At 44.5% G+C, this 27,942-nt stretch overlaps 1 protein-coding gene across 2 annotated transcripts in view; it reads left to right on the top strand.

Moving 5' to 3' along the window:
- Positions 1–27,942, top strand: part of LOC132406679 (RNA-binding Raly-like protein) — a 1,147,695-nt gene that overhangs the window by 889,727 nt on the left and 230,026 nt on the right. The gene's annotated exons all lie outside the window — the stretch shown is intronic.

Genomic DNA, 27,942 nt, shown 5'->3' with positions numbered 1-27,942 from the left:
ACTCTGAGAGGAGCCACAGGAGCAGTCAGCAGGGGGCGTGTCCAGACAGGCACACGTAGTTCACCACAGGTAGTTAACCTGAGAAAATGCTTAGCAGCTGAGGTTGACCCTTTACTATAATGGGTGCTGTGGTGCAGCTAGTCAGGTCACTGTCTCTTAATGCCAGGAGACCTGGGTTTGCTGTCTCTGTGGGGAATGCACATTCTCTCGGTGACTGTATGGGTTTCCCTGGGTGCTCCAGTTTTCCCCCACACCCCAAAAACATACATGTTGGTAAGGCAGTTGGCGACTGTGAATTGTTCCCAGTGTAGATGAGGGCTAGAATCTTGAGGATGTGGGAAAAATACAGATTGCTGTAAGTACGTGGTCAACACAGGCCTGATGGGCTGAAGAACCTGTTGCCATGCTGTATGATTCCAGGTCCTGATCTAGGATTATATTTGGAATCTCTAAGAATTGAAGATCAATTTCTCAGGAGCAATGTAATGGAAAAATAACAAGAATTCGTCAACTCCAATGTTTACATTGAGGAGAAAAGACCGTTTGATAGTCATTTGGATAACAGTGAGTTTGTTCAACTCTTGCACAACTTGTTAAGATGTTGCTGAACACCGGAGTGAATGGCACCCCAAGGGAAGAGATCATAAGTTGTGCTCGACACCCCCATCCCTCCTGATAACATCCAAGCAGGCAACAGATCCACTCATCGCCCCTATGGCAGCTTTCACTGTGCGGTCATGGCAGATCACAGCTGCAGATATTATGGGTCCTTTGGCAATAGCTCATGTTCTCAGTATTATATATTTACTTTTTCTGATTATGTTTGTTGTGATTGTGATTTCAGGGATTCTTTTGTCTTTAGTTATCTTCCTGTGGGTGCCTGCAAGAGAAATCTCTAGGTTGTATATGGTATATACACTTTGATAATAAGTTTACTTTGAACTGTGGCATTTTCTGCTGGGATCCCCAGAAATCTTAATGCACCAGGAATTTCAAATCATAAGAATTAGAGGCACAAAAACAAGACTGTTGGCCCAACATATATGCATTTGCTATCAGTCTTATATCTTTCCCAACTCACCCCCCACCGCCCACAGTCCCACTAGCTACCTCGCCCACATGGTTCTTCACTGTGGCAAATTTGGCATGTCGCCATTGACTCTGAAAGAAATATCTGGCTGCACAGCGGCTTGGTACAGCCATGGTTCTGCACGTGACCACAAGACGCTGCAAAGAGTTGTGTACACACAGATCAGCACATCACAGGAACTAGCCTCCCCTCTGGATTCTGTCCATACTTGCTGACTCAGTAAAGCAGCCAGCATAATAGAAAACCCCACGTATGCCAGACATTCTCTCTTCTCCCCACTCCTCTCGGGCAGAAGATACAAAAGTCTGAAAGCGCTATGCTCAGGGACAGCTTCTATCCCAGTGATCAGACTCCTGGACAATGAGATGGACTCTTGGCCTCACAGTCTGTCTCGTTATTATGTTGCACTTTATTGTTTACCTGCCCTGCACTATTTTGGTAGCGTTTACACTTTACTCTGCATTGTTATTGTTTTACCCTATTCTCGTGCAACACAGTGTGTAATCATTTGATCTGTATAAAAAAATACAATATTGCTTTACCTTATTCTAACTCAATGCACTGTATAATGATCTGATCTGCATGAACAGTATGCAAGACGAGCTTCTCATTGTGCAATAAGCCAACACCAACTTACAGTGGCCAGTTAACCCACTAACCCACATGTCTTGGGATTTGGGAGGAAACCAGATACCCGTACAGTCACACAGAGAACGTGCAGACTGCACAAGGACAGGATCATACCCAGGTCACTAGAGGTGTGAGATAACTGCACCAACTCTGCTGTCCTCATCAACTACACCACGGTCATGGTAGAGTGATTTAGCCACAAAATGACCGTGTGTGTCTAACCAATCCTATTGTGGGAGGAAGAGGCGGGTTGCTGGTGGAGGAGCCAGTGATTGGGTGCCCAGCAAGAAGTATGGTATAGCGAGGAAGATAGGTGGTTAGAGGAAATGAAACTGGCAGGATTCTCCTTTTGGGAAAGATAAGACAGACCAGCATGCACTCTCTAGATTGAGAGGGAATTTCACTAATACCTGCAGTATCCTTGCAGGGTTGACAGGAACAGCATCAAGATTGGTTTAAGGTAAAGGACCAAGAGGTTCAGAGAGGATCAAAGGAAGAAGTCCTTCTCTCAGAGGATTTTAGTACCTGGAACACACTACCTGAGGTATGGTGGAGACAGAAACTCTCTCTACATTGAAGTATCTCAAGGTGGAAATGGTTATGGACCAATATCTGGTAAAACAGATTAGTGCCAATAGACACCTGATAGACATATTGGCCAGAAAGCCTGCTGATGTGCAGCATTACTCTGTGCCTATGTTTCCCTAGCAGACCTCACAGTCTCAGAATAAAGGGTCTGTCCTTCAGGAGAAGGGTGAGAAGATTTCTTTTCACCAAGATGGTGTAATATCTCAACACTCCCAGCCAAGATGTCTGTGAAGGATGAGGCACTGACTGTATTCAAGACATCAAATTGATATGGGTGACAAAGAAATGAAAATATTTGAAATGCTCAGCAAGACAAGCTGCAGCTGTAGTGACAGGAATAGAAGCCTTTCATCAGATCTCTTTAAGAAATCAATCACACCTTGAATTGTAGAGAATAAGGGAAGAGCAGGTGGAAAGGAGACAGAGATAATGGATGACAAGGATAACAGTGGAGCTGGCTGAGAGGGTGTGGTTAAGGCTTCTTACTTGTAGCTGCACTCGCTAGGAGAGATGTAAACAACAGCAGGTGAATTTGGACATGGAGAAAGAGAGAAAGAAAAGCGATGATGGAGATACAGAACACAGACATTTGAAATATCCAGCAGGTCAGGCAGCATCTGTGGAGGGATAAACAGCAACTGTCTCAAATTGAAGACCTTTTGTTAGGATTGAGCAGTGCCCTTGCAAGGGGAAAGTCTCTAAAATAGTAGAATCATAATTGGGATTATTATCACTAATATATGTTGTGAAATTTGTTGTTTTGCAGCATCAGTACAGTGAAATATATAAAATATACAATCATTTATAGAAAGAAATATATAAAAAATGTAAAGTATGAAAAATGAGTAAAAATAGGTGGTTTTCATGGGTTCATTGTCTGTGGATAAATGTGAGGTTGTTGTGGATAAATGTGAGGTTATCCACTTTGGTGGCAAGAACAGGAAGGCAGATTACTATCTGAATGGTGTCAAGTTAGGAAAAGGGGAAGTACAACAAGATCTTTGTGTCCTTATTCATCAGAAACTGAAAGTAAACATGCAGGTACAGCAGGTAGTGAAGAAAGCTAATGGCATGTTGGCCTTCATAACAGGGGGAGTTGAGTATAGGAGCAAAGAGGTCCTTCTACAGTTGAACAGGGCCCTGGTGAGACCACACCTGGAGTATTGTGTTCAGTTCTGGTCTCCAAATTTGAGGAAGGACATTCTTGCTATTGAGGGAGAGCAGCGTAGGTTCACGAGGTTAATTCCCGGGATGGCGGGACTGTCATATGTTGAAAGATTGGAGCAACTTGGCTTGTATACACTGGAATTTAGAAGGATGAGAGGGGATCTGATTGAAACATTTAAAATTATTAAGGGATTGGACATGCTAGAGGCAAGAACCATGTTCCCGATGTTGGGGGAGTCCAGAACCAGAGGCCACAATTTAAGAATAAGGGATAGGCCATTTAGAATGAAGTTCAGGAAAAACTTTTTCACCCAGAGAGTTGTGGATCTAGGGAATGCTCTGCCTCAGAAGGCAATAGAGGCCAATTCTCTGGATGCTTTCAAGAAAAAGTTAAATAGAGCTCTTAAAGATAGCAGAGTCGAGGGATATGGGGAGAAGGCAGGAACGGGGTACTGATTGTGGAATGATCAGATTGAATGGCAGTGCTGGCTCAAAAGGCTGAGTGGCCTACTCCTGCACCTATTGTCTATTGTCTGTTCAGAAATCTGATGGGAGGGGGGAAGAAGTTGTTCCTAAAATATTGGATGTTTTCTTCAGGCTCCTGTACCTTCACTCTTATGGTAGTAATGAGAAGAAGGCATGTCCTGGGTGGTTTGGCTCCTTAATGATGGATGCCACCATTTTGAGGATAATATTTTGAAAATCTCCTCGATGGTGAGGAGGCTAGTGTCCGTGATGGAGCTGGCTGAGCTCATAAGTATAGGTATCATCGGTCGTTCAGAGGAGCCTGTCTTGTGATGCAGTTCTATTTAAATCCATTATGAAAACGGAGCAAACTTGTAATGGAAATTATTAGCAAAATGACCTCAGGACAATTGAATTAGCATGTCAAGCATTTCCTCGTTTGACTCTCGTTGGTTAATGGTGACACAAATTTACAGCTGCTGTTGTTGCCACTTAAGCGATGGATTATATTTGTAACAATTGCAGTTTATGTAATTGCAGCACATGAAATAATAACCTGTTCAAAGGGTATTTACATTGTCGCCCTGATTCTCGAGCTGCCCACCCACCTCCCCCATTTCCCCACCATGACTTTGAATACCTTGTCATTATCTATAAGCATCATGGTGAAGTGAAGCTTTCAAAATTCCAATTATCATGCAATTAATTAAGAAAAGGGCTTGCGGGAGGAAGCTGAAGGAATTAATACATTCCGTCTGACGCTGTTTGGCAGACGAAGTTGGTTTGCATGCCTGATGTTCTGAACAGTGATGGAAGTAAAGCTGCTTCCTCCCCTGCTGGTGTCTTCACGTGAGAGGCAGGAGGGGAGGGATTCTGTCCCCAAAGCACGCCTCTGACTGTGGGTTTGTGTACTGGGAAACCTGTATGTGACTCACTCAGCCATGGTGGTCCTAATTTTACTCACAAAAGCTTGGGGAAAATGGTGTCTGGGAATAACATGTTGAAAAAGAGTCAAAACTGATCAATTCTTAGATGGGCTTTAAGGCGGCTTTGTAAACCATTCCTAGATAGGTATACTTTACCTGAAAACTTACATGTTTAAGGGAACTTCAAGAGGAAGGTTAACAAGAGCATCAGGTAGAAGGAAGTAGTGGGATGTGCCAATAAATCCTGGTGGGAAATGTTTAGTATGGGATACTAGCAGCCAGTATAGGCCATTTAGAATCCTGGAGCACAACCACATAGAAACAGGACCTTTGGCTTAGCAAGTCTATGCCAAACTATTATTCTGTTGAATCCCAGTGATTTGCATCCACTCCATCCATGTACTTATCCAAATTTCTCTTCAATGTTGATATCAAACTGGCATCCACCACTTCCATTTGCAGCTTGTTCCACATTCGCACCACCCTCTTGAATGAAGAAGTTCTCCTTCGGGTTCCACTTAAATATTTCACTTTTCACTTTTGACCTATGACCTCTAGTTTTCGTCTCATCCAAACTCAGTGGGAAAGCCTGCTTACAGTTACCCTATCTACACCCTTCATAATTTTATAAACCTCTATCAAATCATTCTCCTACGCTCCGGAGAATAAAGTCCTAACCTACTCAACCTTTACCTATAGCTCAGGTCCCCAAGACTCGGCAACATATTGTGAATTTTTGCAGTATCCTTTCAATCTTATCTTTCCTGTAGTTAGGTGAAATGTGCAAGCAAGGGAGGGAATTGAGCACAGCCCCTACTGTCATGCTTTAGAATTAACAATACCACAGCTCACTGCGTATGGTGAGTGGTGAACAGGCTCCAAACCCAGAGAATTACATAGTCATTGAGAGATAAAACACGGATACAGGCCCTTTGTCCCATTGAGTCCATGCTGAAAACAGTGCCCACCCAGCTAGTCCTAAATGTCTGCATTCGGGCCATACACCCTCCATTTCCTTATCCAAGTGCTTCTTAAATGATAGTATTCAACCTGCTTCAACCACTTCCATATCATCAACACACTCTGGGTGTAAAACTTGCCCCTGAAGTCACTACTGTGGAGTACACAGTGCTCCAAGTGGCCTCTCCAGTGATCTGTACTGTACATTTGCAACGTAATGTCCCATCTTCTACACTCAGTGCCCTAACTGATGAGACTCAAGTCTACATTGACTGCCAATCACCCATTTTCACACTATCCCCATTTTATTTTCTTCCTTCTTCATTTTCCTCAACTCCACCATGCCCCTACACCTCGGGGGAAAGTGTCTTGGGGGTGTAAGTGGAATGCAGGTATCAGGAGAAAGCCGTGCTGTTACTTCAATGTGCAAAGACAGCACCAGAGATCCCACTGTACACTGGTCTCTAATGCTGTGAAGCAAAGGCTCTATTAGCTGGGCCACTGTGACGTCCATTGCCAAGTGGATAGCCGTGGAGGCCAAGTCATTGGGTAAGGAATGACCCAGTTGGAATTGGGTGTATTTAAAGCAGAGGTTAATAGATTCTTGATTAGTGAGGATGTCAAAGGTTACAAGGAGAAGGCAGGAGAAAGTTGAGAGAGATGATAAATCGGCTATGATGGCATGGAAGAGCAGATGTGATGGGCTGAATGGCCTAATCTTTTGGTATTATCACAAACTTCTGTCAGGTAAGTTCATGATTCCAAAACCTTTGCGCCTGGTTCACGAATGCGATCAAAGAACACATGGTGCTAAATTCAGATCCACAGGGTGTGAGATTCTAATAATTTGTTTGCTGATTTGCTTTGAGGGACACAAAGCCATGTGTGGGGCAAATTTGTTATCATCAGTTAATGAGGTTGTAACTGATGTTTGGAAAGGTAGGGCAGATTTGGGGGTGCCATCTGGGAAGTAGCCGGAAGCCAGAACTTAAATCCTGCCTTGACAGATGGGAAACTTAATTTTAAATAATTAATTGAATCTTGAATTTAAGAGAAATGATGACCATAAAGTTATGATATTGTTGTTGTTTTATACTGGTACAGTCCTTCACAAGAGGACTCACAAGTTGATGAGGTTGTTAAGAAGGCGTATGGTGTGTTGGTTTTCATTGGTCAGTCAATTAAGGTAATGTTGCAGCTCCAGAAAATCCTGGTTAGACCACCCTTGGAATATTGTGTCCCTTCATCAGTTCTGATGAAGGATCTCAGCCAAAACATCGACAGTTTACTCTTTTCCATTGACGCTGCCTGTCTTGCTGAGTTTCTCCAGCATTTTGTGTGTGTTACCAGGACACTGCCTGAATTAGAGAGCATGTCTCTAGTCCATGCAGATTGAGTGAGGTAGGGTCTTTCTCTTTGGAGTGAAGGAGAATGAGTGGCGGCTTGATAGGATGATAAGAAGCATAGATTGAGTGGATGGCCAGAGACTTTTACCCAAGGTGGAACTGGTTAATACTAGGGGTCATAATTTTAAGGTGATTGGAGGAAAGCATATGTGGGTGTCAGTGATACATTTTTGCATAAAGAGTGCTGCGTGTGTGGAATGCCCTGCCCGAGGGTTGTAGAGGCAGATACATTAGAGACATTTAACAACCTCTTAAATAGGCACACGAAAGACAGAAAAATGGAGGGCTAATTAAGAGTTAGATTGATCTTCGAGTAAGTTAGAAGGGCCTGTACACTGCTGTACCACTCCGTGGTAGGGAGTAAAGTCAGGGGAAGGTAACAGTGAGTAGGATCATCAGAAGGGATGGAATGGAATTAAATCTGGTAGTGGTGCTGTGTGGCCTATGCATCAAGCAAGATGGTCTGTAAATGACAAACGAGCTGTGTTGTCCCTCCATGACTGAGTAGAGACTGCTTCCACTGACTGTGAGCAGAGTGAATTAGATTTGGGAAAGGGTTCTTTTTCAATAAATGTTCCCATTAATACTTCCCACTGGCACTGATATGCTGCCATAGATTCTGTCCAGTTCTATTATAACAGTACGTATAATGGTGTCTCCTGATAATCGACTGCAAGATATTTCTCAATAAATGGTGACGGTAGTTAATCCTTTCATAGTAGCTTTCCTGTATAAAAATAAAAATTGAATGTACTGCCTGTAAACACTCATGACCTGAAGTCAGAGAGTGCCAGAGCACAGAAACAGATTCTTTGGCCCATCCAGACCATGCCAACCCATTTTTTATTAATCCTACATTAATCCCATTTTTTCTCTTTAAATCTGATTTATCTACCCCAATATTCTACCACTCACCTAGATACTAGGACCAATTTAAAGCAACCAAATGATCTACCAACCCCCACATGGGACAGATCTACCAACCACAAAGTGAAACAGCTCAAATATGTTTAATGTAGCGAAGATCGGCCTACCTGGGGCCATGAAGTTCCCTAAATTTAAATTTCTCCTTTGGAGAAGTGGAGTTTAAATTTGGTTAACGATCCAGGATTCAGGAAAAAAACACAAGCTATTTGTAATGGTGACCATAATGTTATTAAAACATATCTGGTTCAATCATTTCCTGTAGCCTGCTGATCTGCCCCATCCCTGGGCCCTCACAAGGCACAGTGGAGGGCTGGTAAGCAGCGGGTCCACCAGTGGTGCCTGGATCCTGCAGAACGAGTACATGAAAGTTGCCATTTATGGACCAGTCCACTGAAAATTAATGCTAACATTTCATTTGCCTTCCTTACTATCAATTCAACCTTCAAGTTAGCCTTAACAGAACCCAGCACTAGCCTCCTTGCATCTGTGATTTAGGAATTCTCTCACCATTTAGAAAATATTCAACACCTTTTTACTTCCTACCAAGGTGCGTAACTCCACACCTCCCTATGCTGTTTTCTATCTGCCATGTCTTTGTCTATTCTCCTAACCTGTTCAAGTCCTTTTGCAGGCTCCCTGTCTCCACTTCACTTTCTGTCCTTCCATTTAACTTTGTATTGCCTGCAAACCTGACCACAGTGCCACTGGTTCTTCATCCAGATCATCAATGTTGTAATGCCAGATCACTTTTACAGGGACTTGTGGGAATGCAAGAATTTTTTAAAAAGATAAGGCTTTTAATTTTACAGCAGGGCAACTGTGAAAACGTTTTGTAGCAATCTTGTGGAAAATAGGAAGCTGTATGCGGTCCTGAAGGCATATCCCAAAGGATTTGTCAGATTCAAATATCAGGAATGAGTGCCTTCCAGCCACTCCTACAGCTTTGCCCTCAATTCCTATTCTACTTTATTCTAATAGAAGTATCCTTGTGATGTCCACTCTATCCAGGCCTTTCAGTATTCAGTAGGTTTCAATAAGATCTTGTATTTCTGAACTCCATTGATTACAGGCCCAGAGCCATTAAATCTCCTCACATGTTGATGCACCATCAATAACTTACACTGAGACATAAGGCGAGATATCAGCTTTTATTGACTGGAAGAAGGAACCAGGAGTGAGTGTCCATCATACTATGACCTGGAGACTGAGGCCGAGCGTCAGGCCTCAGATCGGCTTTATACAGGGGCCTGTGGGAGGAGCCACAGGAGCAGTCAGCAGGGGGCGTGTCCAGACAGGCACATAGTTCACCACACATGTGAAGCCTTTCATTCCTGGGATTGTTCTTCTGAACCTCCTCTGGTCCCTCTCCAGGGTCTGCACTTCCTTCCTCAGCACAGGGTCCAAAACCGCTCACAATACTCCAAATGTGGTCTGACCAACAGATTATGACGCCTCAGCACTGCATCCTTGCTTTTATATTCTAGTCCTCTTCCTTACTACTAACTTAACCTTCAAGTTAGAGAATCCTGTACTGGGACTCCCAAGTCCTCTTGCAGCCCTATGTAATTTTGAATTATCCCCTCCCCTTTTACAAAATAGTCTACGTTGTATGAAGCTCAAGATGTTGGAGTAGTTATGACTCTGCACCATTCATTAATCACATGTCTTGTTGCGAACTTTATCCAAGATTCATGCATGTGGAAAAATTTGGGAGCACTTGAGCTGGTTTATTTTCAGTGTTGTATCTAAAGTGTTCCCTCGCCAGGTATGTGTATGAACAATACTCTGCTGTTAGTCACAAGGGTTTGCAGTCAGCTGGAGCACGAGGTGACAGGAGGAATCAAGGGCATTGAAAGTCATTAGTGGGACACACCATCCAGCCTTTCAAACCTGCTTTGTAGTTTATCAAGATCATAGATAATCTTGAACCATTCTCCTTCACTCACGTGTAATGATGTCATTGTAAGGAAAGCTCAGTTCATGCTGCGAGAAATCGCTGTGGACAATACCAAATTTTACTATGTCGTAGCATTGCTAAGGAGATCCACTACATCCAAAGTGGTGAGTCTGCTAGGAGACCCGCCTGCACATAATAAATATGTCACTTTGAAAACTCACCTGTCACAGACTTTTGGACTGCCTGAAGCTCAGGGCACCAATCATTTGATCTCGTTGCTTGGCCTGGGTGATGCTAGGCCAGAACAAATGAACCGCATGTTATCTCTGCTGGGCAATCGCAATCCTTCTTTTATTTTTAAGGAACTCTTTATGCAACAAATACCTCCTGAAGTTCAGTTGCAGGCCTCAGGGCAACGGAACAGTGTTTGGACGGAGCGTGTTGAGGTGATTGAACCCAATTTTTGGACATCGATTTAGACACCGGGCCAGATTGAAAAGGTCAGGGTGTTGGGACTTGAGGCGAAGGGTGGCGTTGATTGCTGCTCCATGACTTGGCTAGGCGCTGAAGTACACTGAACTATGGACTTCAGTTCAGAATGCTGTTTGCTTGCTTGTGGTTATTGTTTGCATGGTCTGTATTGTTTTCCTCTGCACCTTGGGTGTTTGACATCTTTTTTTCATGAGCGTGATGTGTTATTATTCTTTGCACATTGGGTGTTCAATGGCCTTCTTCTTTTATATGGGTTCTTCAGGGTTTCTTTGTTTGATGGCTTCCTGATAGGAGACGAATCTCAAGGATCTATAATGTATAGGTACTTGGATAATAAATGAACTTTGAACTTTAAGCTTAAATCACCTGTGAAGGACAATGGGGAGCTTGCTGAAATGACTGATGGTCTACACTCTGTCGTTCCTCCCCCTTTCCCTGTCAACTGAACCTTCAGCAGATCATGTGCATAGCTCTGAACCGTGCTTTTACCATGTACGCCAAGGCGTGTTGATCATCATGCAGTTTCAACAGTGTCAGTTCATTGGTACACTGGAAGCCTGTGCACACCATGGGTTCCAGCTGGCAGGGTTGTCTGTTGTTCATTATGGGCGCCCTTTCAAGGTGATGCTTCCTGTGTGACACAGGCACTCAGTGAACATGCTGCCAGCATTGATTATAAGGCAGAGAGCGTCAGACTCTTGCTGGAGGCCGTCAACGACAGCAGGATCCAGACTAATGGGACATGCCGTGTAATGACAATACATGTGGGACTTTGTCTTGGCTAAAGTTGCTAGACCTCAGCTTGGTGCAGATTTCCTGAGCACTAAGGGCTGTTAGTAGATATTAGGAACTACTGACTTGTGGACAACAACGGACTTTGGGTTGTTACCCTGCTCCCCCAGTAAGTTCCCCACAACGACTCCGTCAAGTGCATGCACCACCACACAGGAATCCGTTCACCTGCTGGGCAGATTCCAAACCTCACCAAGCCCACATTTTTCAGTACAGTCAAAAAGAATGGTGTTGAGCACCACATTTAAACACCTGGCTCTCCAATCCACGCACGTGTGCTCAGACTGGACTCAGAAAAGCTGGCCAGTGCGAAGGCTGAGTTTGCTAACATGGAAATAACGGCACTGTATGCAGGTCAGATAGCCCTTGTTTCCTGAGTCCAGTGGTGGCGGCTGTCCATGCAGCGATTACCGCTGCCTTAAAGATGTCACCACCCCTGATCATTACCCAGTCCCATATATTCAAGACTTTTTGGCATGAAAGATAACTGTTTCTAAAATGGACAGTCAGGGTGCCTGTACATACTGAGAACACTCCCAGAACTGCTGTTATAATTCCATTTGGGCTATTTGACTTTCTGCACATCCAGTTTGGGCTGAAAATGCAGCAGGCTTTCCAGCAATAATGGACTCGTGTTAAGAGACTTAGAGACTTATATTTCCAGTTTGGTTACCTGGTCAACATACTTGTGACCAGTGCATCCAAAACCGAACACTTATCATGTCTCCACACACCTTTCAAGCACTTCAGCCAACATGGGCTGATTATTAACCCCACTAAATGCCAGTTCGGGTTGTCTACTATTGAGTTTCTTGGCCATCATATCTCCACATAAGGTGCGACACCCCTGCCTTATTATGGATTATCCACTGCCGCATACTACCAAAGCACTGCAAGGTGTTTTATGTATGGTGAATCTGTATCGCCATCTCATTTCAGGAGCCGCTGAGCTTATGCTCCCCTGAAATGGTACCCTCAAAGGCAGTGCCTGTAATTGCATGCTTGAGAGGTCAGTGGATATGACCAGAGCATTAGACCAAACAAGCTCTTTTGACCGTGACCCTACTGCGCACCCACTCCCCAGCCATCACTACTGATGCTGTGGGAGCTGTGCCCAAACATGTGGCACCTTCTTCAGCTGACAGCTCTGCCCCCAAGAGGAAGTACAGCGCATTTGACCGCAAGCTTCTTAATCTCTATCTGGCCACCCACTATTTTTGGTTTCTACTGAAGTGTCACATTTCACAGTGTTTATTGACCACAAATTCTCATCCATGTGTTGGCCAAAGCATCAGACCTTATATATCGGGGTTGACTATGCTGGCATGGCAGCCAACCAAGCTATTGACCCAGAGGTCCAGGCTCAAAGGACAGCAGTTACGGGACTGCAGCTGGCAGACATCAAGTTTGGGAACTGGAGTTTTTCACTTGTGCAATGTCTCAGTCAGTAACACTCGCTCCATAGTGCCTGCTGACTGGCAGTGTGCTGTTTTTAACTCCATTTGCAGCTTCTTACACCCGGGCAGAAGGCTTCACTGAAACTGGTGGCTTTAAAATTTGTGTGGCACAGCCTTAGGAAGGACGTGCAAGACTGGAGTACAGCTGGGTTGTGTGTTAATAGGCAAAATTTAACCAGCACATTCTGGCACCATCGGTGGTCCCTGAGCAACAGAATGAAGACCTGGTTAGTCCTCTCGCCACCCCCTGCTTTTTCGCGCATCTCCTTACCACGGTGGACTGTGCCACGAAGTGGACAGAGGTTGTCCCTCTAGCATCGCAATAGCTGCAAACATGGCTCAGCCATTCATCAACACCTGGGTCACTCCATTCAGCACCCCATTTGATAATTCCTACTACTGTAGTCCCCAATTCACGTCAGACATCTGGGCCACAATGGCCAGAATCTCCGTGCTAAATTACATCACAACACAGCATCTCACCTGCAGTTCAATAGCCTGTGCAAGCAGCTTCACCGCTCCTTAAAGGCTGCTCTGAGGGTCTCCCTGATGGATGATTGTATCCCATGGGTCTCACTATGGCTCAGAACGGCTCCAAAAGAGGACCTGCAGTCCTCCGCAGCTGAGTTAGTGTATAGACATCTGCTACGGGTGCCTGGTTCTTTTCTCATGATACCATATTGCCTGGTTGGCACCTCAGCAGTGCTCCGCCCTCCTCAGAAAACTCACCTACCTCCCTACGGCACCCTTGGGTTCCAGTTGACCTACATCCAACCTCATTCATTTTTGTCCACCGTGACGCATGTCCACACCCACTTAAGCCCTGTCACGATGGTCCGTTCTGCATTTTGGAGCAGAGTGAAAAGACTTATTGTAGATAGGAAGAGTAAACCAGAATGCATTTCTGTAGATAGCCTGAAACTGGCCCACCAAGACCTGGATGATTCCACTACCATACCTCCTGCATGATAACATGACCATGTGTACATGTCAGCAGCCCCCTGGATGAGCCAGAGGCACCTGCTGTTATACCAAACAAAGCACGTAGGACCCACGCAGGCAGCTGCTTCAACTCCAGAAAGACTTTCAATGTCAGTTTAGGTGAATCTGGGGCTGGGGGAGCGGTTCCTGTGTAGGGTAATGTAATGGGCAACAGGTGACACGTATTGTTCACGACAGAAGCTGTTCTATATAATTCACAATCAGTTGTTTAGTTGTGTTTTGATGTAATGACGTCATGTAAGGCAACTGGATTTGGTTTGTTTGGTATGGCTTTTGTAAAGCACATAAAATAACTCCCGCATGCTTTGTTCACAAGATCCTATGCCTTCAAGCCCTTGTATCCTGAAACCTATTGACCCCTGCTTTGTGAATGAACTCAGTGAAATAGAAAATTTCAAAGGATCACCACCTTCTTCACCTCAGTCTTCAACAGCCTATTTCTCTTCTAACCCTTGTGGCCCCTGGATAAGATGCCGCATATGAGGCTGCTTAGCAAGATAAGAGCCCATGGAATTACAGGGGAGTTACTAGCATGGGTGGAGCATTGGCTGATCGGCAGAGAACAGAGAGTGGGAATAAAGGGATCCTATTCTGACTGGCTGCCGGCTACCAGTGGAGTTCCACAGGGGTCGGTGTTGGGACTGCTGCTTTTCACAATGTATGTCAATGATTTGGACTATGGGATTAATGGATTTATGGCCTAATTTGCCAATGATACAAAGATAGGTGGAGGGGCGGGCAGTGTTGAGGAAACAGAGAGTCTGCAGAGAGACTTAGATAGTTTAGGGGAATGGGCAAAGAAGTGGCAAATGAAATACAATGTTGGAAAGTGTATGGTCATGCACTTCGGTAGAAGAAATAAATGGGCAGACTATTATTTAGATGGAGAGAGAATTTCAAATGCAGAGATGCAAAGGGACTTGGGAGTCCTTGCGCAATATACCTTACTTACAGGTATATAACTTACAATATAACTTACAGGTTGAGTTGGTGGTGAAGAAGGCAAATGCAATGTTGGTATTCATTTCTAGAGGTATAGAATATAAGAGCAGGGATGTGATGTTGAGGCTCTTAAGGCACTCCCGAGACCACACTTGGAGTATTGTGTGCAGTTTTGGGCTCCTTATTTTAGAAAGAATATACTGACATTGGAGAGGTTCCAGAGAAGATTCACAAGAATGATTCTAGAAAGGAAAGGCTTACTGTATTAGGAATGTCTGGCAGCTCTTGGGCTGTATTCCCTGGAGTTCAGGAGAATGAGGGGGGATCTCATAGAAACATTCCAAATGTTAAAAAACCTAAACAGGTTAAATATGGCAAAGTTATTTCCCATGGTAGGGGAGTCTAGGGCAAGGGGGCAAGACTTCAGGATTGAAGGACGTCCATTTAGAACAGAGATGCGGAGAAATTACTTTAATCAGAGAGCGGTAAATCTGTGGAATTTGTTGCCATGAGCAGCTGTGGAGGCCAAGCCATTGGGTGTAGTTAAGGCAGTGATAGATAGGTTCTTGATTAGCCAGGGCATCAAAGGGTATGGGGTGAAGGCAGAGGAGTGGGGATGACTGGAAGAATTGGATCAGCCCATGATTGAATGGTGGAGCAGACTCAATGGGCTGAATGGCCTACTTCTGCGCCTGTACCTTATGGTCTTATAAACATTCAACGACCAGGGGAAACCTGCTGAGCAACGCTCGCAAAATGCCAGAGGAGCTCAGCATCTATAGAAGGGAATAAAGAGCCAACATTTAAGACTGAGACCTTTCATCTGAACAAGAAAGTAAGGTAGCAGAAGCCAGAAGAATAAGAAGGTGGGAGGCTGGCAAGCAATCGCTAAGACCAGCTGGGGGAGAAGGTGGATGTGTCAGGGAGTGAAGATGAAGTTAGAAGCTGGCAGGAGATAGGTAAAGGGCTGAAGAATAGAGAATCTAATAGGAGAGACAGTGGACCATGGAAGAAAAGGAAGGAGAGGACAACCAGAGGGAGAAGAGAAAGGATGAGAGAGGAATCAGAATGAGGAATGGAAAAAGAGAGAAGGGAGAGAGGGGAGAAATTGATGAAAGTTAGAGAAATCAATATTCATGTCATCAGGTTGTTTGTTATCCAAATAGAACACGAGGAGTTGCTCCTCTAGCTTGATTTTGGCCTCTTTGTGCCAGTCGAGGAGGCCATGGACAGGCATGCCATAATCAGAGTGGGAATTCAAAACGTCTTCCCTGCATCCAGCCTGTGGAGCCTTTTGAATGTGTTGACTTAGAACTGGATTTGGCATAGAGCCATGGAGTTATAGAGTACTACAGCACAGAACCAGGGCTCTAGACCGAACTGGTCCTGATCTTCTGCTTAGTCCTTTTAAATCATTCCTAGACAGGCACACTCCACCACAAAACGGACATATTCAAGGGGATGCCTGACAAGAACATTCGGCAGAAGGAGTCAGGAGGATCAGCCAATAAATCCTGTTGGGAAGTGTTTTTGGTGGAACCTTCAGCGTCATAGAGCACCAAGTACAGAAACGCCCTTCAGCCCGTCTAGTCTGTGCTAAATTATTCTTCCGCCTAGTCCCATCATCCTGCACCCAGACCATGACCCAGCATACTCCTCTGATTTATTTACCTATCCAAACTTCTCTTCAATATTATAATTGAACCTGCATCCACCACTTCTACTGGCAGCTCATTCCACACTCTCACCACCCTCTGAGTGAATAAGTTCCCCTCAGGTATTTCGCCTTTCACCCTATTAACGTATTACTCTAGTTCTACTCTCACCCAACCTGACAGGAAAAATCTGCATGATTTCACCCTACCTATACCCCTCATTGTATCATAAAAAATCTCTCCTCATTCTCCTGGTCTCCAGGGAATGAATTCCTGTCCTATTCAAACCTACCCTATAACTCAAGTACGAAAGTCCTGGCAACTTGTAAATTTTCTTGTGTTATTGTCTGTGGACTCTTTCAAGCTTATTAATATCTTTCCCATAGGTAGAATTCAAGGGTGGCGTTCTCAGGATTGCTGCCAGTGCTACGTGATAGTGATGGTAAGAATTGGAGGAGATGGCAGTTGAATGCGTGGCTGAGGAGTTGGTGCAGGGGGCAGGGTTTTAGATTTTTGGATCATTGGGATCTCTTCGGGGGAAGGTGGGACCTGTACAGATTGGATGGGTTGCACCTAAACTCGAGGGGGAACAATATCCTTGCTGGTAGGTTTGCTAGCATGGTTCAAGAGGGTTTAAACTAATTTGCAAGGGGGATGGGACCCGGAGCGATAGAGCAGTGAAAGAAGTGCATGGAGTAAAGCCAGATCTAACATATAGAGAGGCTTTGAGGAAAGAGCAGAATAAAGGGTGTAAAGGTAGTAAGGTAGAAGGGCTAAAGTGTGTGTACTTCAATGCAAGAAGCATCAGGAACAAAGGTGATGAACTGAGAGCTTGGATACATACATGGAATTATGATGTAGTGGCCATTACAGAGACTTGGCTGGCACCAGGCAGGAATGGATTCTCAATATTCCTGGATTTCAGTGCTTTAAAAGGGATAGAGGGGGGGGGAAGGGGAGGAGGGGTGGCATTACTGGTCAAGGATACTATTACAGCTGCAGAAAGGGTGGGTAATGTAGCAGGATCCTCTTTTGAGTCAGTATGGGTGGAAGTCAGGAACAGGAAGGGAGCAGTTACTCTACTAGGTTGTTATCATGCGTGACTTTAACTTCCCTAATATTGATTGACACTTGATTAGTTCCAAGGGTTTAGATGGGGCAGCAGAGTTTGTTAAGTGTGTCCAGGACAGATTACGGTCACAGTTTGTTGATAGGCCAACTAGAGGGAATGCCATACTAGATCTAGTATTAGGTAATGAACCAGGTCAGGTCACAGATCTGTCAGTGGGTGAGAATCTGGGGGACAGAGATCACCGCTCCCTGACCTTTAGCATTATCATGGAAAAGGATAGAATCAGAGAGGACAGGAAAAATTTTAATTGGGGAAGGGCAAATTATGAGGCTATAAGGCTAGAACTTGCGGGTGTGAACTGGGATGATGTTTTTTCAGGGAACTGTACGATGGACATGTGGTCGATGTTTAAGGATCTCTTGCAAGATATTAGGGATAAATTTGTCCCGGTGAGGAAGATAAAGAATGGTAGGGTGAAGGAACCATGGGTGACAAGTGAAGTGGAAAATCTAGTCAGGTGGAAGAAGGCAGCATACATGAGGTTTAGGAAGCAAGGATCAGATGGGTCTATTGAGGAATATAGGGTAGCAAGAAAGGAGCTTAAGAAGGGGCTGAGAAGAGCAAGAAGGGGGCATGAGAAGGCCTTGGCGAGTAGGGTAAAGGAAAACCCCAAGGCATTCTTCAATTATGTGAAGAACAAAAGGATGACAGGAGTGAAGGTAGGACCGATTAGAGATAAAAGTGGGAAGATGTGCCTGGAGGCTGTGGAAGTGAGCGAGGTCCTCAGTGAATACTTCTCTATGGTATTCACCACTGAGAGGGAACTTGATGACGGTGAGGACAGTATTAGTGAGGTTGATGTTCTGGAGCATGTTGATATTAAGGGAGAGGAGGTGTCGGAGTTGTTAAAATACATTAGGATGGATAAGTCCCCCAGGGCCTGACAGAATATTCCCCAGGCTGCTCCACGAGGCAAGGGAAGAGATTGCTCAACCTCTGGCTAGGATCTTCATCACCTCGTTGTCCATGGGAATGGTACCAGAGGATTGGAGGGAGGCGAATGTTGTCCCCTTATTCAAAGAGGGTAGTAGGAATAATCCAGGTAATTATAGACCAGTGAGCCTTACGTCTGTGGTTGGAAAGCTGTTGGAAAAGATTCTTAGGGATAGGATCTATGGGCATTTAGAGAATCATGGTCTGATCAGGGACTGTCAGCATGGCTTTGTGAAGGGCAAATCGTGTCTAACAAGCCTGATAGAGTACTTTGAGGAGGTGACCAGGCATATAGATGAGGGTAGTACAGTGGATGTGATCTACATGGATTTTAGTAAGGCATTTGACAAGGTTCCACAGGGTAGGCTTATTCAGAAAGTCAGAAGGCATGGGATCCAGGGAAGTTTGGCCAGGTGGATTCAAAATTGGCTTGCCTGCAGAAGGCAGAGGGTAGTGGTGGAGGGAGTACATTCAGATTGGAGGGTTGTGACTAGTGGTGTCCCACAAGGATCTGTTCTGGGACCTCTACTTTTCGTGATTTTTATTAACGACCTGGATGTTGGGGTAGAAGGGTGGGTTGGCAAGTTTGCAGACAGCACAAAGGTTGGTGGTGTTGTAGATAGTGTAGAGGATTGTCGAAGATTGCAAAGAGACATTGACAGGATGCAGAAGTGGGCTGAGAAGTGGCAGATGGAGTTCAACCCAGAGAAGTGTGAGGTGGTACACTTTGGAAGGACAAACTCCAAGGCAGAGTACAAAGTAAATGGCAGGATACTTGGTAGTGTGGAGGAGCAGAGAGATCAGGAGGTACATGTCCGCAGATCCCTGTAAGTTGCCTCACAGGTAGAAAGGGTAGTTAAGAAAGCTTATGGGGTGTTAGCTTTCATAAGTCGAGGGATAGAGTTTAAGAGATGCGATGTAATGATGCAGCTCTATAAAACACTAGTTAGGCCACACTTGGAGTACTGTGTCCAGTTCTGGTCACCTCACCATAGGAAAGATGTGGAAGCATTGGAAAGGGTACAGAGGAGACTTACTAGGATGCTGCCTGGTTTAGAGAGTATGGATTATGATCAGAGATTAAGGGAGCTAGGACTTTATTCTTTGGAGAGAAGGAGGATGAGAGGAGACATGATAGAGGTGTACAAGATATTAAGAGGAATAGACAGAGTGGACAGCCAGCGCCTCCTCCCCAGGGCACCACTGCTCAGTACAAGAGGACATGGCTTTAAGGTAAGGGGAGGGAAGTTCACGGGGGATATTAGAGGAAGGTTTTTCACTCAAAGAGTGGTTGGTGTGTGGAATGCACTGCCTGAGTCAGTGGTGGAGGCAGATACACTAGTGAAATTTAAGAGACTACTAGACAGGTATTAAGGTGGAGGGTTATATGGGAGGCAGGGTTTGAGGGTCGGCACAACATTGTGGGCCGAAGGACCTGTAATGTGCTGTACTATTCTATGTTCTATGTTCTAGGTAACCAGAACTGACACAATACTCCAAATAGAGCCTTACTATCATCTTTTATAACCTCAACATTCCAACTGCTGTCCTCAGTGCCCTGATTTACGAAGGCCCTCTTTCCTACTGCACAGTACCCTACTATTGGGTTTATTACAAGCAAGATAAAAGAATAACAATGCAGAATAAAGTGTAAAAGCCAGAGAGAAAGTGCAGTGCAGGTGAACGATAAAGTGCAAGATAGATTGTGGGGTCAAGTGTTGTGTATTTAATATTTCAATAACACTTGATACATGCGCACCTCATTAAAAGTTAGACCCGCTTTCCTGGACCCCTATGTCTTCATTTTGAATTAGTTTAATGTTTTGAAGTTACAAAATTTACATCAAGAGGCCATCTTGTCGTACCAGGTTTATTATTTGTAATGGCTTATTATTGTACTAAGATACAGTGAAGAGCTTTGTGTACGTTGAGGCAGGAGAAATGAAAGTGAATGCAGCAGATAATGTTGCAGTTACAGAGAACGTGCAGGGTCACGGTGAGGTGGATTCTCACCTGTAGTGAATAAGGGGCCTGTTCAAGAGTCTGAAACAGTGGGATAGAAATGGGTCCTCGAGACTGTTGATACATGTTTGGGGAGAAGAGAGAGTGCACAAAGCCACATTGTCATGAGATAATTACCCAGCTCCACCCCAGCAGCTTCAAGGAAGCGTTTCATTCATAAATGCCTGTCATTTCTCAGACCCAAACACAATCCATTTCCTAACACGTTTGCTGGATATGGATTCAGGTGCGAGGAGGCAAAGGTCAATACTTATCACATTTAACCAAACGGTCCCTCTCTGGAGAATCATTCATCATGTTCTGAGGGGTAATTCCCTGCATGTTCATGAAATTAATACCTTCAGTCTAGCTTCCTGGCAGAGAAGGGAATTAGAAAATAATGATAATGGCAAATAGCCGGTTTTCAATTGCCCGCCATTGACACCTCATGCTTTGAGTTTTATGTTCATTTTGACAAAATGCACAACATTAGAAGTACAGATATGCCTGTGTTTATCGCCACATCCAGCTGCCTTAATAATCTCACGTGCATCCTAAGCTGTTGATCTGCTGAAATGAACTGAAAATTAACTGGCAATAAGTTTGTGAATATTTTAAGGCATTGCAGTACAACCAATCTCCCAAAGATTTTTTTTAAGCAGACCTGCAGGTGAAACTTCATTAAACCATGCCTCAGTTTCCATGTATACTGTTGCTTTAATGTAGAAAACTGTCCCGGGGACAATTTACCCTGGACTGCATTGGTGACCAAAAACTGAGGTTTAGGTTGTTATTTCTTGGAATTTAGAAGAATGAAGGATAAAATTTTCAAGCACATAAGATCACAAGGGTGTCTTGATGTGGTAAGTATTGGGATGTTTCCAATAGTGGGAGAACCACAAACATGGGGCACAGCTATATAGTAGCATAACAGTTAGCACAAGTGTATTCCAGGGGTTCAGTTCCTGCTGCTGTCTGTAAGGAGTTTGCATGTTCTTGCCATGGCCGCATGGTGTTCCGGCATTCTTCCACATCCCAATGTCGTACAGTCAGAGTTAGTAGACTGTGGACTTACTGTTGGTGTTGGAAACGTGGAAATACCTGCGAATTGCCCAACACGGTTTTCACTGATTTGATTTGATTTGACACAAATGACACAAGTCACTGTATGTTTCTATGTACATGTGACAAATAAAGCTCATCTCTATCTTTGAATAAAGTGCTGGTCGTTTAAAACTGAAGTGTGTAGAAATTTCATCTCTCAGAGAGTGGTGAACCTCGGGCATTCATTTCCCCCGAGGATGGTGGAGGTGTGATCAATTGATATATATTTAAGGTGGAGGTAGATATTTGGAAGATCGAGGAACTGAGGGTTATGGGGAACTGGTACAGAAGAGGAGCTGAGACTATTCTAGATCAGCCATATTGAGTGGTGGGGCAGGGCTTGAGGGGCTGAGTGGCCTGTTAAGTCTCTTGTGTTCTTGAGTAGTTGGGAGGTGCTTCAAGCTTCAGGCCTGGACTGGAAGGGCCATCACCACAAGGCTAGCACTGAAATAGCACAGGAGGATTGTTGGGAATGGCAGCATTTGGGAGGGGCAAGAATGGAGAGGCATTCAGAAACAAAATACTCAAAAAACTCAGCAGGTCAGTCAGCATCTGCAGAGGGGAATAAAGCAAACACGAGGAAATCTGCAGATGCTGGAAATTCAAGCAACACACACAAAATGCTTCCTATAGATGCTGCCTGGCCTGCTGCATTCCACCAGCATTTTGTGTGTGTTGCTTGAGAGGAATAAAGAGTCATCTTGGACTAAGACCCTTCATCTGGACTACAAAAGAAATGGGAAGGTGCCAGAATAAGAAGGTGGGGAAAGGGGAAGGAGTAAAAATTGACAGGTAATGTGTGAGACCAGTCAGGGGGAAGGTGGGGGTGTGGAAAAAAGGTTGAAGTGAGAAGCTGAGAGGTGATAGGTGGAAGAGGTAAAGGGCTAAAGAAGAAGGGATCAGATAGAAGAGGACGGTGGGCCATGGGAGAAAAGGAAGGAAGAGGTACACAAGGAGGTGACAGGCAGGAGAATAGAAGAAAAGGTTGAGGGGATCCAGAATGGGGAATGGAAAAAGAGAGAAAGGAGAGGAAGCGGAATTACCAGGTTAGAGAAATCAATGTTCATGCCGTCAGGTTGGTGGCTACCCAGACAGAATATGTGTTGTTGCTTCTCCAACCTGAGAGTGGCTTCATTGTGGCAGTAGAGGAGATCATAAACCAACACGTCAGACCAGAAATGGGAAGTAGAATTATCAGGCATAGGGGGAAAAGTGTTAAGTGAAGTTACTAATTGACAGGGCAATGAGCTTGTCTGAATTCTCCAGCCATTATCCTGGTGAAAAACATCATGCTCAGGTTTATTGTCATCTGCACAGTCAAGTCAAGTCACTTTTATTGCCATTTCGACCATAACCGCTGGTACAGTACATAATAAAAATGAGACAACGTTTTTCAGGACCATGGTGTTACACAGATGCAAAAAATGAATGTACTTCTAGCTGCATTACAGGCACAGAGGATCAGATAAACTAATGAAACATGAATTATAAATCTTCAAAGATTTTGAACAGTTTCAAGTTCCTGGGCCTAACATATTGAAAATATGAAGACACCAAGCCAACGGCTGTATTTCATTCGGAGTTTGAGGAGATTTGGTATATCACCAAAGACCTTAGATATTGCAACACCATTTGATATGGAGTGGCCAATGCACAGGATCAGAAAACACTGCAGTGAGTTTCAAACCCAGCCTACTCCATCATGGGCACTAGCCTCCCCAGCATCAAAAACTCCTTCAAATGGCAATGCCTATAAAAAGGATGGCATCCACCTTTAAGGACCCCAGTCACCCAGGACATGCCTGCTTCTAATTGCTACCATCAAGGAGGAATACAGGTGCCCAAAGACCACACTCAATGTTTTACAGCTTCTTCCCCTCCCCCTTCAGATTTATGAATGGACAATGAACCCATAAACACCACGTCATTATTTTGGCTCTCCTTTTCCAATACTTATTTAGGTACAGGCTTCATTCAATTCTGTACAGTACTCCAAAGAGGTAGCAACTACCAGGGAGCAGGTTAGCCCTTGGAATGGGACTGACGAAGGTAAATAACTGCCTGCATGCATTCAGCACGTGACTGAGGAGTCGCAGGCTATTTGGAGGAACTGCAGGATAGAGAGGGACAATTGAGGCTGATCTGTTGCGTGCTACAATCTGCAGTGACCCAGGTTCTGATGAGCAAAGCATATAAACCCCATGATATAAACGCCTATTCTTGCCATTGTAGTGTTTCTCTGCAAAGCAAACACAGCAGTGTGCATTTGTTCAGCACTTTTCACAGCGGGGGAGCAGTTTTAAAGTGTAGTCATCCTTTTAATGGGGAAAGTGCAGCGTTGAACCTGCACACAGCGGAAGCAGTGAGAGAGACGACCACAATCCTCTTGGAAATTCCTGTTGGCAGATGGCCAGGGGAGCAGACAGCATTGCACTTATTTATAAAAATAAAACTATTCATTTACCGACCCCTTCTGAAAATCCTGTCTGGACTTGCATCAGCTGAGCCGTTAACATATTCTGGAATGAAATATGCTCCTAGGGAATTGCACTGAATTCAGGGAGGGATCATGTGGGTCTGTACTGGGATCGGGTGGGCTGGCATGGCGACAATATGAGGGATTGGGCCTGCTTCACGCTCAGCTGGGAGGGGAGAATATTGGGATCTGGTGTGGAACCCAAAGACCTGAGAGAGTGGCTGGAGATGGAAGCCAAGGAACAGATTTTTGAGGTCAGGGCTGGGTTTGGGGGTTGGGACTCCACTAGTTCTTGGGTCATGAGGCGAGAGGTGGCATGGACTTGGACAGGTTAGGTGGTTAGGAGGGATCTTCAGGTCTCGGATCTTGCAGTGGGTGGAGGAGGCTTAGAACATCCCACTGGTACAACTACTTTTGATTTTCAGGTTTGAGGGTTTGGTTGTAGGGACAGAGAGAGGAGTTGTCACGTCGGGGTTTAGGGACCGAGATGTGGGGAATTAAATCCAGAGTCTAAACTTCTGTTCCACATTCAAAGACCAGTGACATGGACACGGACATGCTTAGCAAGTTGTGGCTGGGTTTCAGAATTGGAGCTCTATACGCACAGGAAGATGAAGGCCAGTGACAGCCCACCCCCAGGAGTGCAAATCAACAACACTGGAGTTCGAGGCCTAGTGTTTTGGGTCCCGTCATCAGCAAGTCCTGGGGCTGATCAGAAGTCTGGAGGTCGATGCCCAGTGGCCGGAGTCCGGAATCTGCTCATCTCTGCAAGTCCATTGAGAAAGCTGAAAGCCCAATGTCCGTAAATCTGAATCTGCTGGAGGCTGGAGGTCGAAGACCTTCTGTCCCGGGTTGGAAGACTCCGTACGTGCATGGCTTGTTTTGCTGTGGTTGCTTTGTCACTTGGTATGTTCTATTTTGTTCTGCCAGGCATTGTAGGTATTGTGGGTATGCTATGTTGGTGCCATAATATGTGACAACATTACACGCACATCCATAGGTTGTGTTGGTTGTTAATGTAAATGGCGCTGATGAAAAGTCTCGCCCTGAAATGTTGACTGTACTCTTTTCCATCGATGCTGCCTGGCTGGCATTTTGTGTGTGTTGCTTGGATTTCCAGCATCTGCAGACTCTCTCATCTTTGCATTTCACTGTATGTTTTGATGTACATGTGATAAATTAAACTTAATCTTGAACTTCCAGAGCAGTTGGGAATGAGACTGCAGGGGTCTGAGCCACAACCTGCACCTGTTGTATGTATCAGGTCGGATGGATGCTGAATTTTGCAGTCGCTTCTGGGAAGAGTGCTGGCTTCTCAGTAGTTCAGTTTCATGTTGGAATTAGGCTAAATTTTAATGCTATTGGGGAAAATATCAAAGATAAGATTTTATTACACAGAGAGTGGAGGCTGCATGGAATGATCTGCCACGTATGGTGGTAGAGGCAAATACATTAAGAAGTTTTTAGATGGGCACATGGATAACAGAAAAATGGAGGACTATGTAGAAGGGAAGGGTTAGATTAGGTTAAAAGGTCAGCATAAGTGAAGAGTCTGTATGGTTCAGTACTGTTCGACATTCAGTGACCACATTATTAAGTTATACCTATGCACCTCTCGTTAATGCAAATACCTAATCTGGCAATCATACGACAGCAACTCACCTGATTCCACATAAAAGCACGCAGACATAGGCAAGAAGTTCAGTTGTTATTGAGACCAAACATCAGAATGGGGAAGAAATGTGATCTGAGTGATTTTGACTGTGGAATGTTTGTTGGTGCCAGACCAGAGGCACAGAATAAATTGGCCACTGAGTGTATATTCCAAATTCTGTGAAATCAAAGTGGAGTTTATGGTCATCTGCACAAGTACATGTATGCACAGGAGCAATGAAAATCTCATTTCCAGTGGCATCTCTGGCACCTAGCATCACTTAAACAGCATTCACAAGAAAATCAAGGATTTAACATAAATTAGACACAATCTATTCAGGAAAGAACACAGTTTGAACAAAAGAAAAATAAAGGCACTAGAGATTCTGAAGAAGCTGGAAAGTCTTGAGCAATGCACACAAAATGCTGGAGGAACTCAGCAGGCCAGGCAACATCTATGGAGGGGAATAAACCGTCAGCATTTCAGGCTGAGACCCTTCATTGGGGCTGGAAAGGAAGTGGGCAGAAGTCAGGATAAAAAGGTGCAGGAAGGGGAGGAATTACAAGTTGGCAGGTGAGACCAGATGATGGGGAAGGGTGATAGGTGAAGATGTACAGGCCTTCCCTGTAGTTCAGGTTCTTGTAGGAAGTCAAGCTGATTGTCAAATGCACAAGCACATATATACACAAGTGTAATGAAAAACTTAATTGCAACGACATCAAATAAGCAGCTTTTACAAGAAAAACATAAATTATACATAATTTCAAACAAATAAAAAGCAAAATGCTTTTTAGTAAAGAGGGGTCAGTGTGGTCAGAGCATAGCTATAATGTGGTAGTGATTAGGGTTATGCACGTTGGTTCAAGAACCAAGTGGTTGAAGGCAAGTATCTGCTCTTGAACCTGCTAGTGTGGGACGTCAGGCTGCTGTACCTCCTGCCTGATACTAGCTGCAAGAAGATGGTATGGTCCTGGTAGTGGGGTCTTCGATGATGGAGGTTTCCTTCTTGAGACGGTGACTCCTACCAATGGGGGGGAGGGACATGCCTGTGATAGACTGGCCGAGTCCACCCAGCCAAGCAGCTCTCCATCCCTTCCCTCTATCAAGATGCAGCAGTTTGGATTCCTGTACCCCAGGAGGCTGCAGAAGCTAGTCATTGACTAGATTCAGATGCAGTTTCAGAGTCAGATTCATTTATTGATCACGTATGTCAAAACATTCTGGCACCAACAAAGCATGCCCACAATGTTCAGCCCAATGACAATAACAACAACACAGACAAAACTTTTCTTCTTCCACCTCACCTTTCTGTCCTGTCTTAAATGTTGTTGGTCTCTTCTTCAGTCAGAAGACTCTTGGTAGTAACCAGGCAGAACACAGCTAGTGAGGCTGACCTTGTCTAATGACCTTTAGCCAGAGGGTAATGGGCCTGTGGAATTCAAGGGCCAAGCAGCTTAATCCAGATTCTGCTTTTCAAGTTCCTTGGATGACAGGTCCAGTGGAGATAATGCTCATGCTCTGAGGGACTAACTCACATTTGGTCACCCTCACCATGAACTGCACTCGGAAATGGTCTGAGCCATTGGGCTGACCTCCAGTGAAGATAAATAGCAGAGGCAGATTCATTGAAGCACCTGAACAGATCAATAATTGTGAAAGGTAAGTTACACAGGCTTCCCTCCATCTAGTAGAAATCCTTTAGTAACCCTGACAATGTGATGGAAGATTCCGGAAATTACAGACTCCGTGACAGAGCAGTTCTGACAGAAGTTTATTGGCAGGCTGTCTCAATAACGCATTGGATACTTGGAGCTTTGCTGTTCGGCTGGCCAGGGGGAGGGAAAGAAATTACATTTTCAAAATAACACTAGATAATACACTTCTATCAATGGAAAATTGCAGTCATATTCAGAATTATACAGCTGCTTTCTGCTCTGCATGCTTAAGCCCTAAGCTACGTGATCATTTTTCTCTCTCTCGCTATCTCTTGCAACGGTTACTTATAGAGGCTAAGCTGCCTTTGGGTGAATTGCACATAGATACACTCATGATCTGGAGTTGAATTACAGGTCCATTCATGCATGGTGTCAATCAGTCCCACATCTGTGCACGCGGTGTAGAAATATAATACCAAATGCCGGGAGGTCACAACTTAAATCCTTTAACTTTTGGCTTGCTTGTCTATCCGCATCATAGATATTCATTACTTTTGAATGAATCTGCTTAGCATTCTGTGGAATTGCATT

The sequence above is a fragment of the Hypanus sabinus genome, chromosome 17, assembly GCF_030144855.1.
Source record: "Hypanus sabinus isolate sHypSab1 chromosome 17, sHypSab1.hap1, whole genome shotgun sequence".
In the NCBI taxonomy this organism is placed as follows: domain Eukaryota; kingdom Metazoa; phylum Chordata; class Chondrichthyes; order Myliobatiformes; family Dasyatidae; genus Hypanus; species Hypanus sabinus.
The sequence above is the reverse complement of the archived record's forward strand: the minus strand, read 5'-3'. Positions and strand labels throughout refer to the sequence as shown.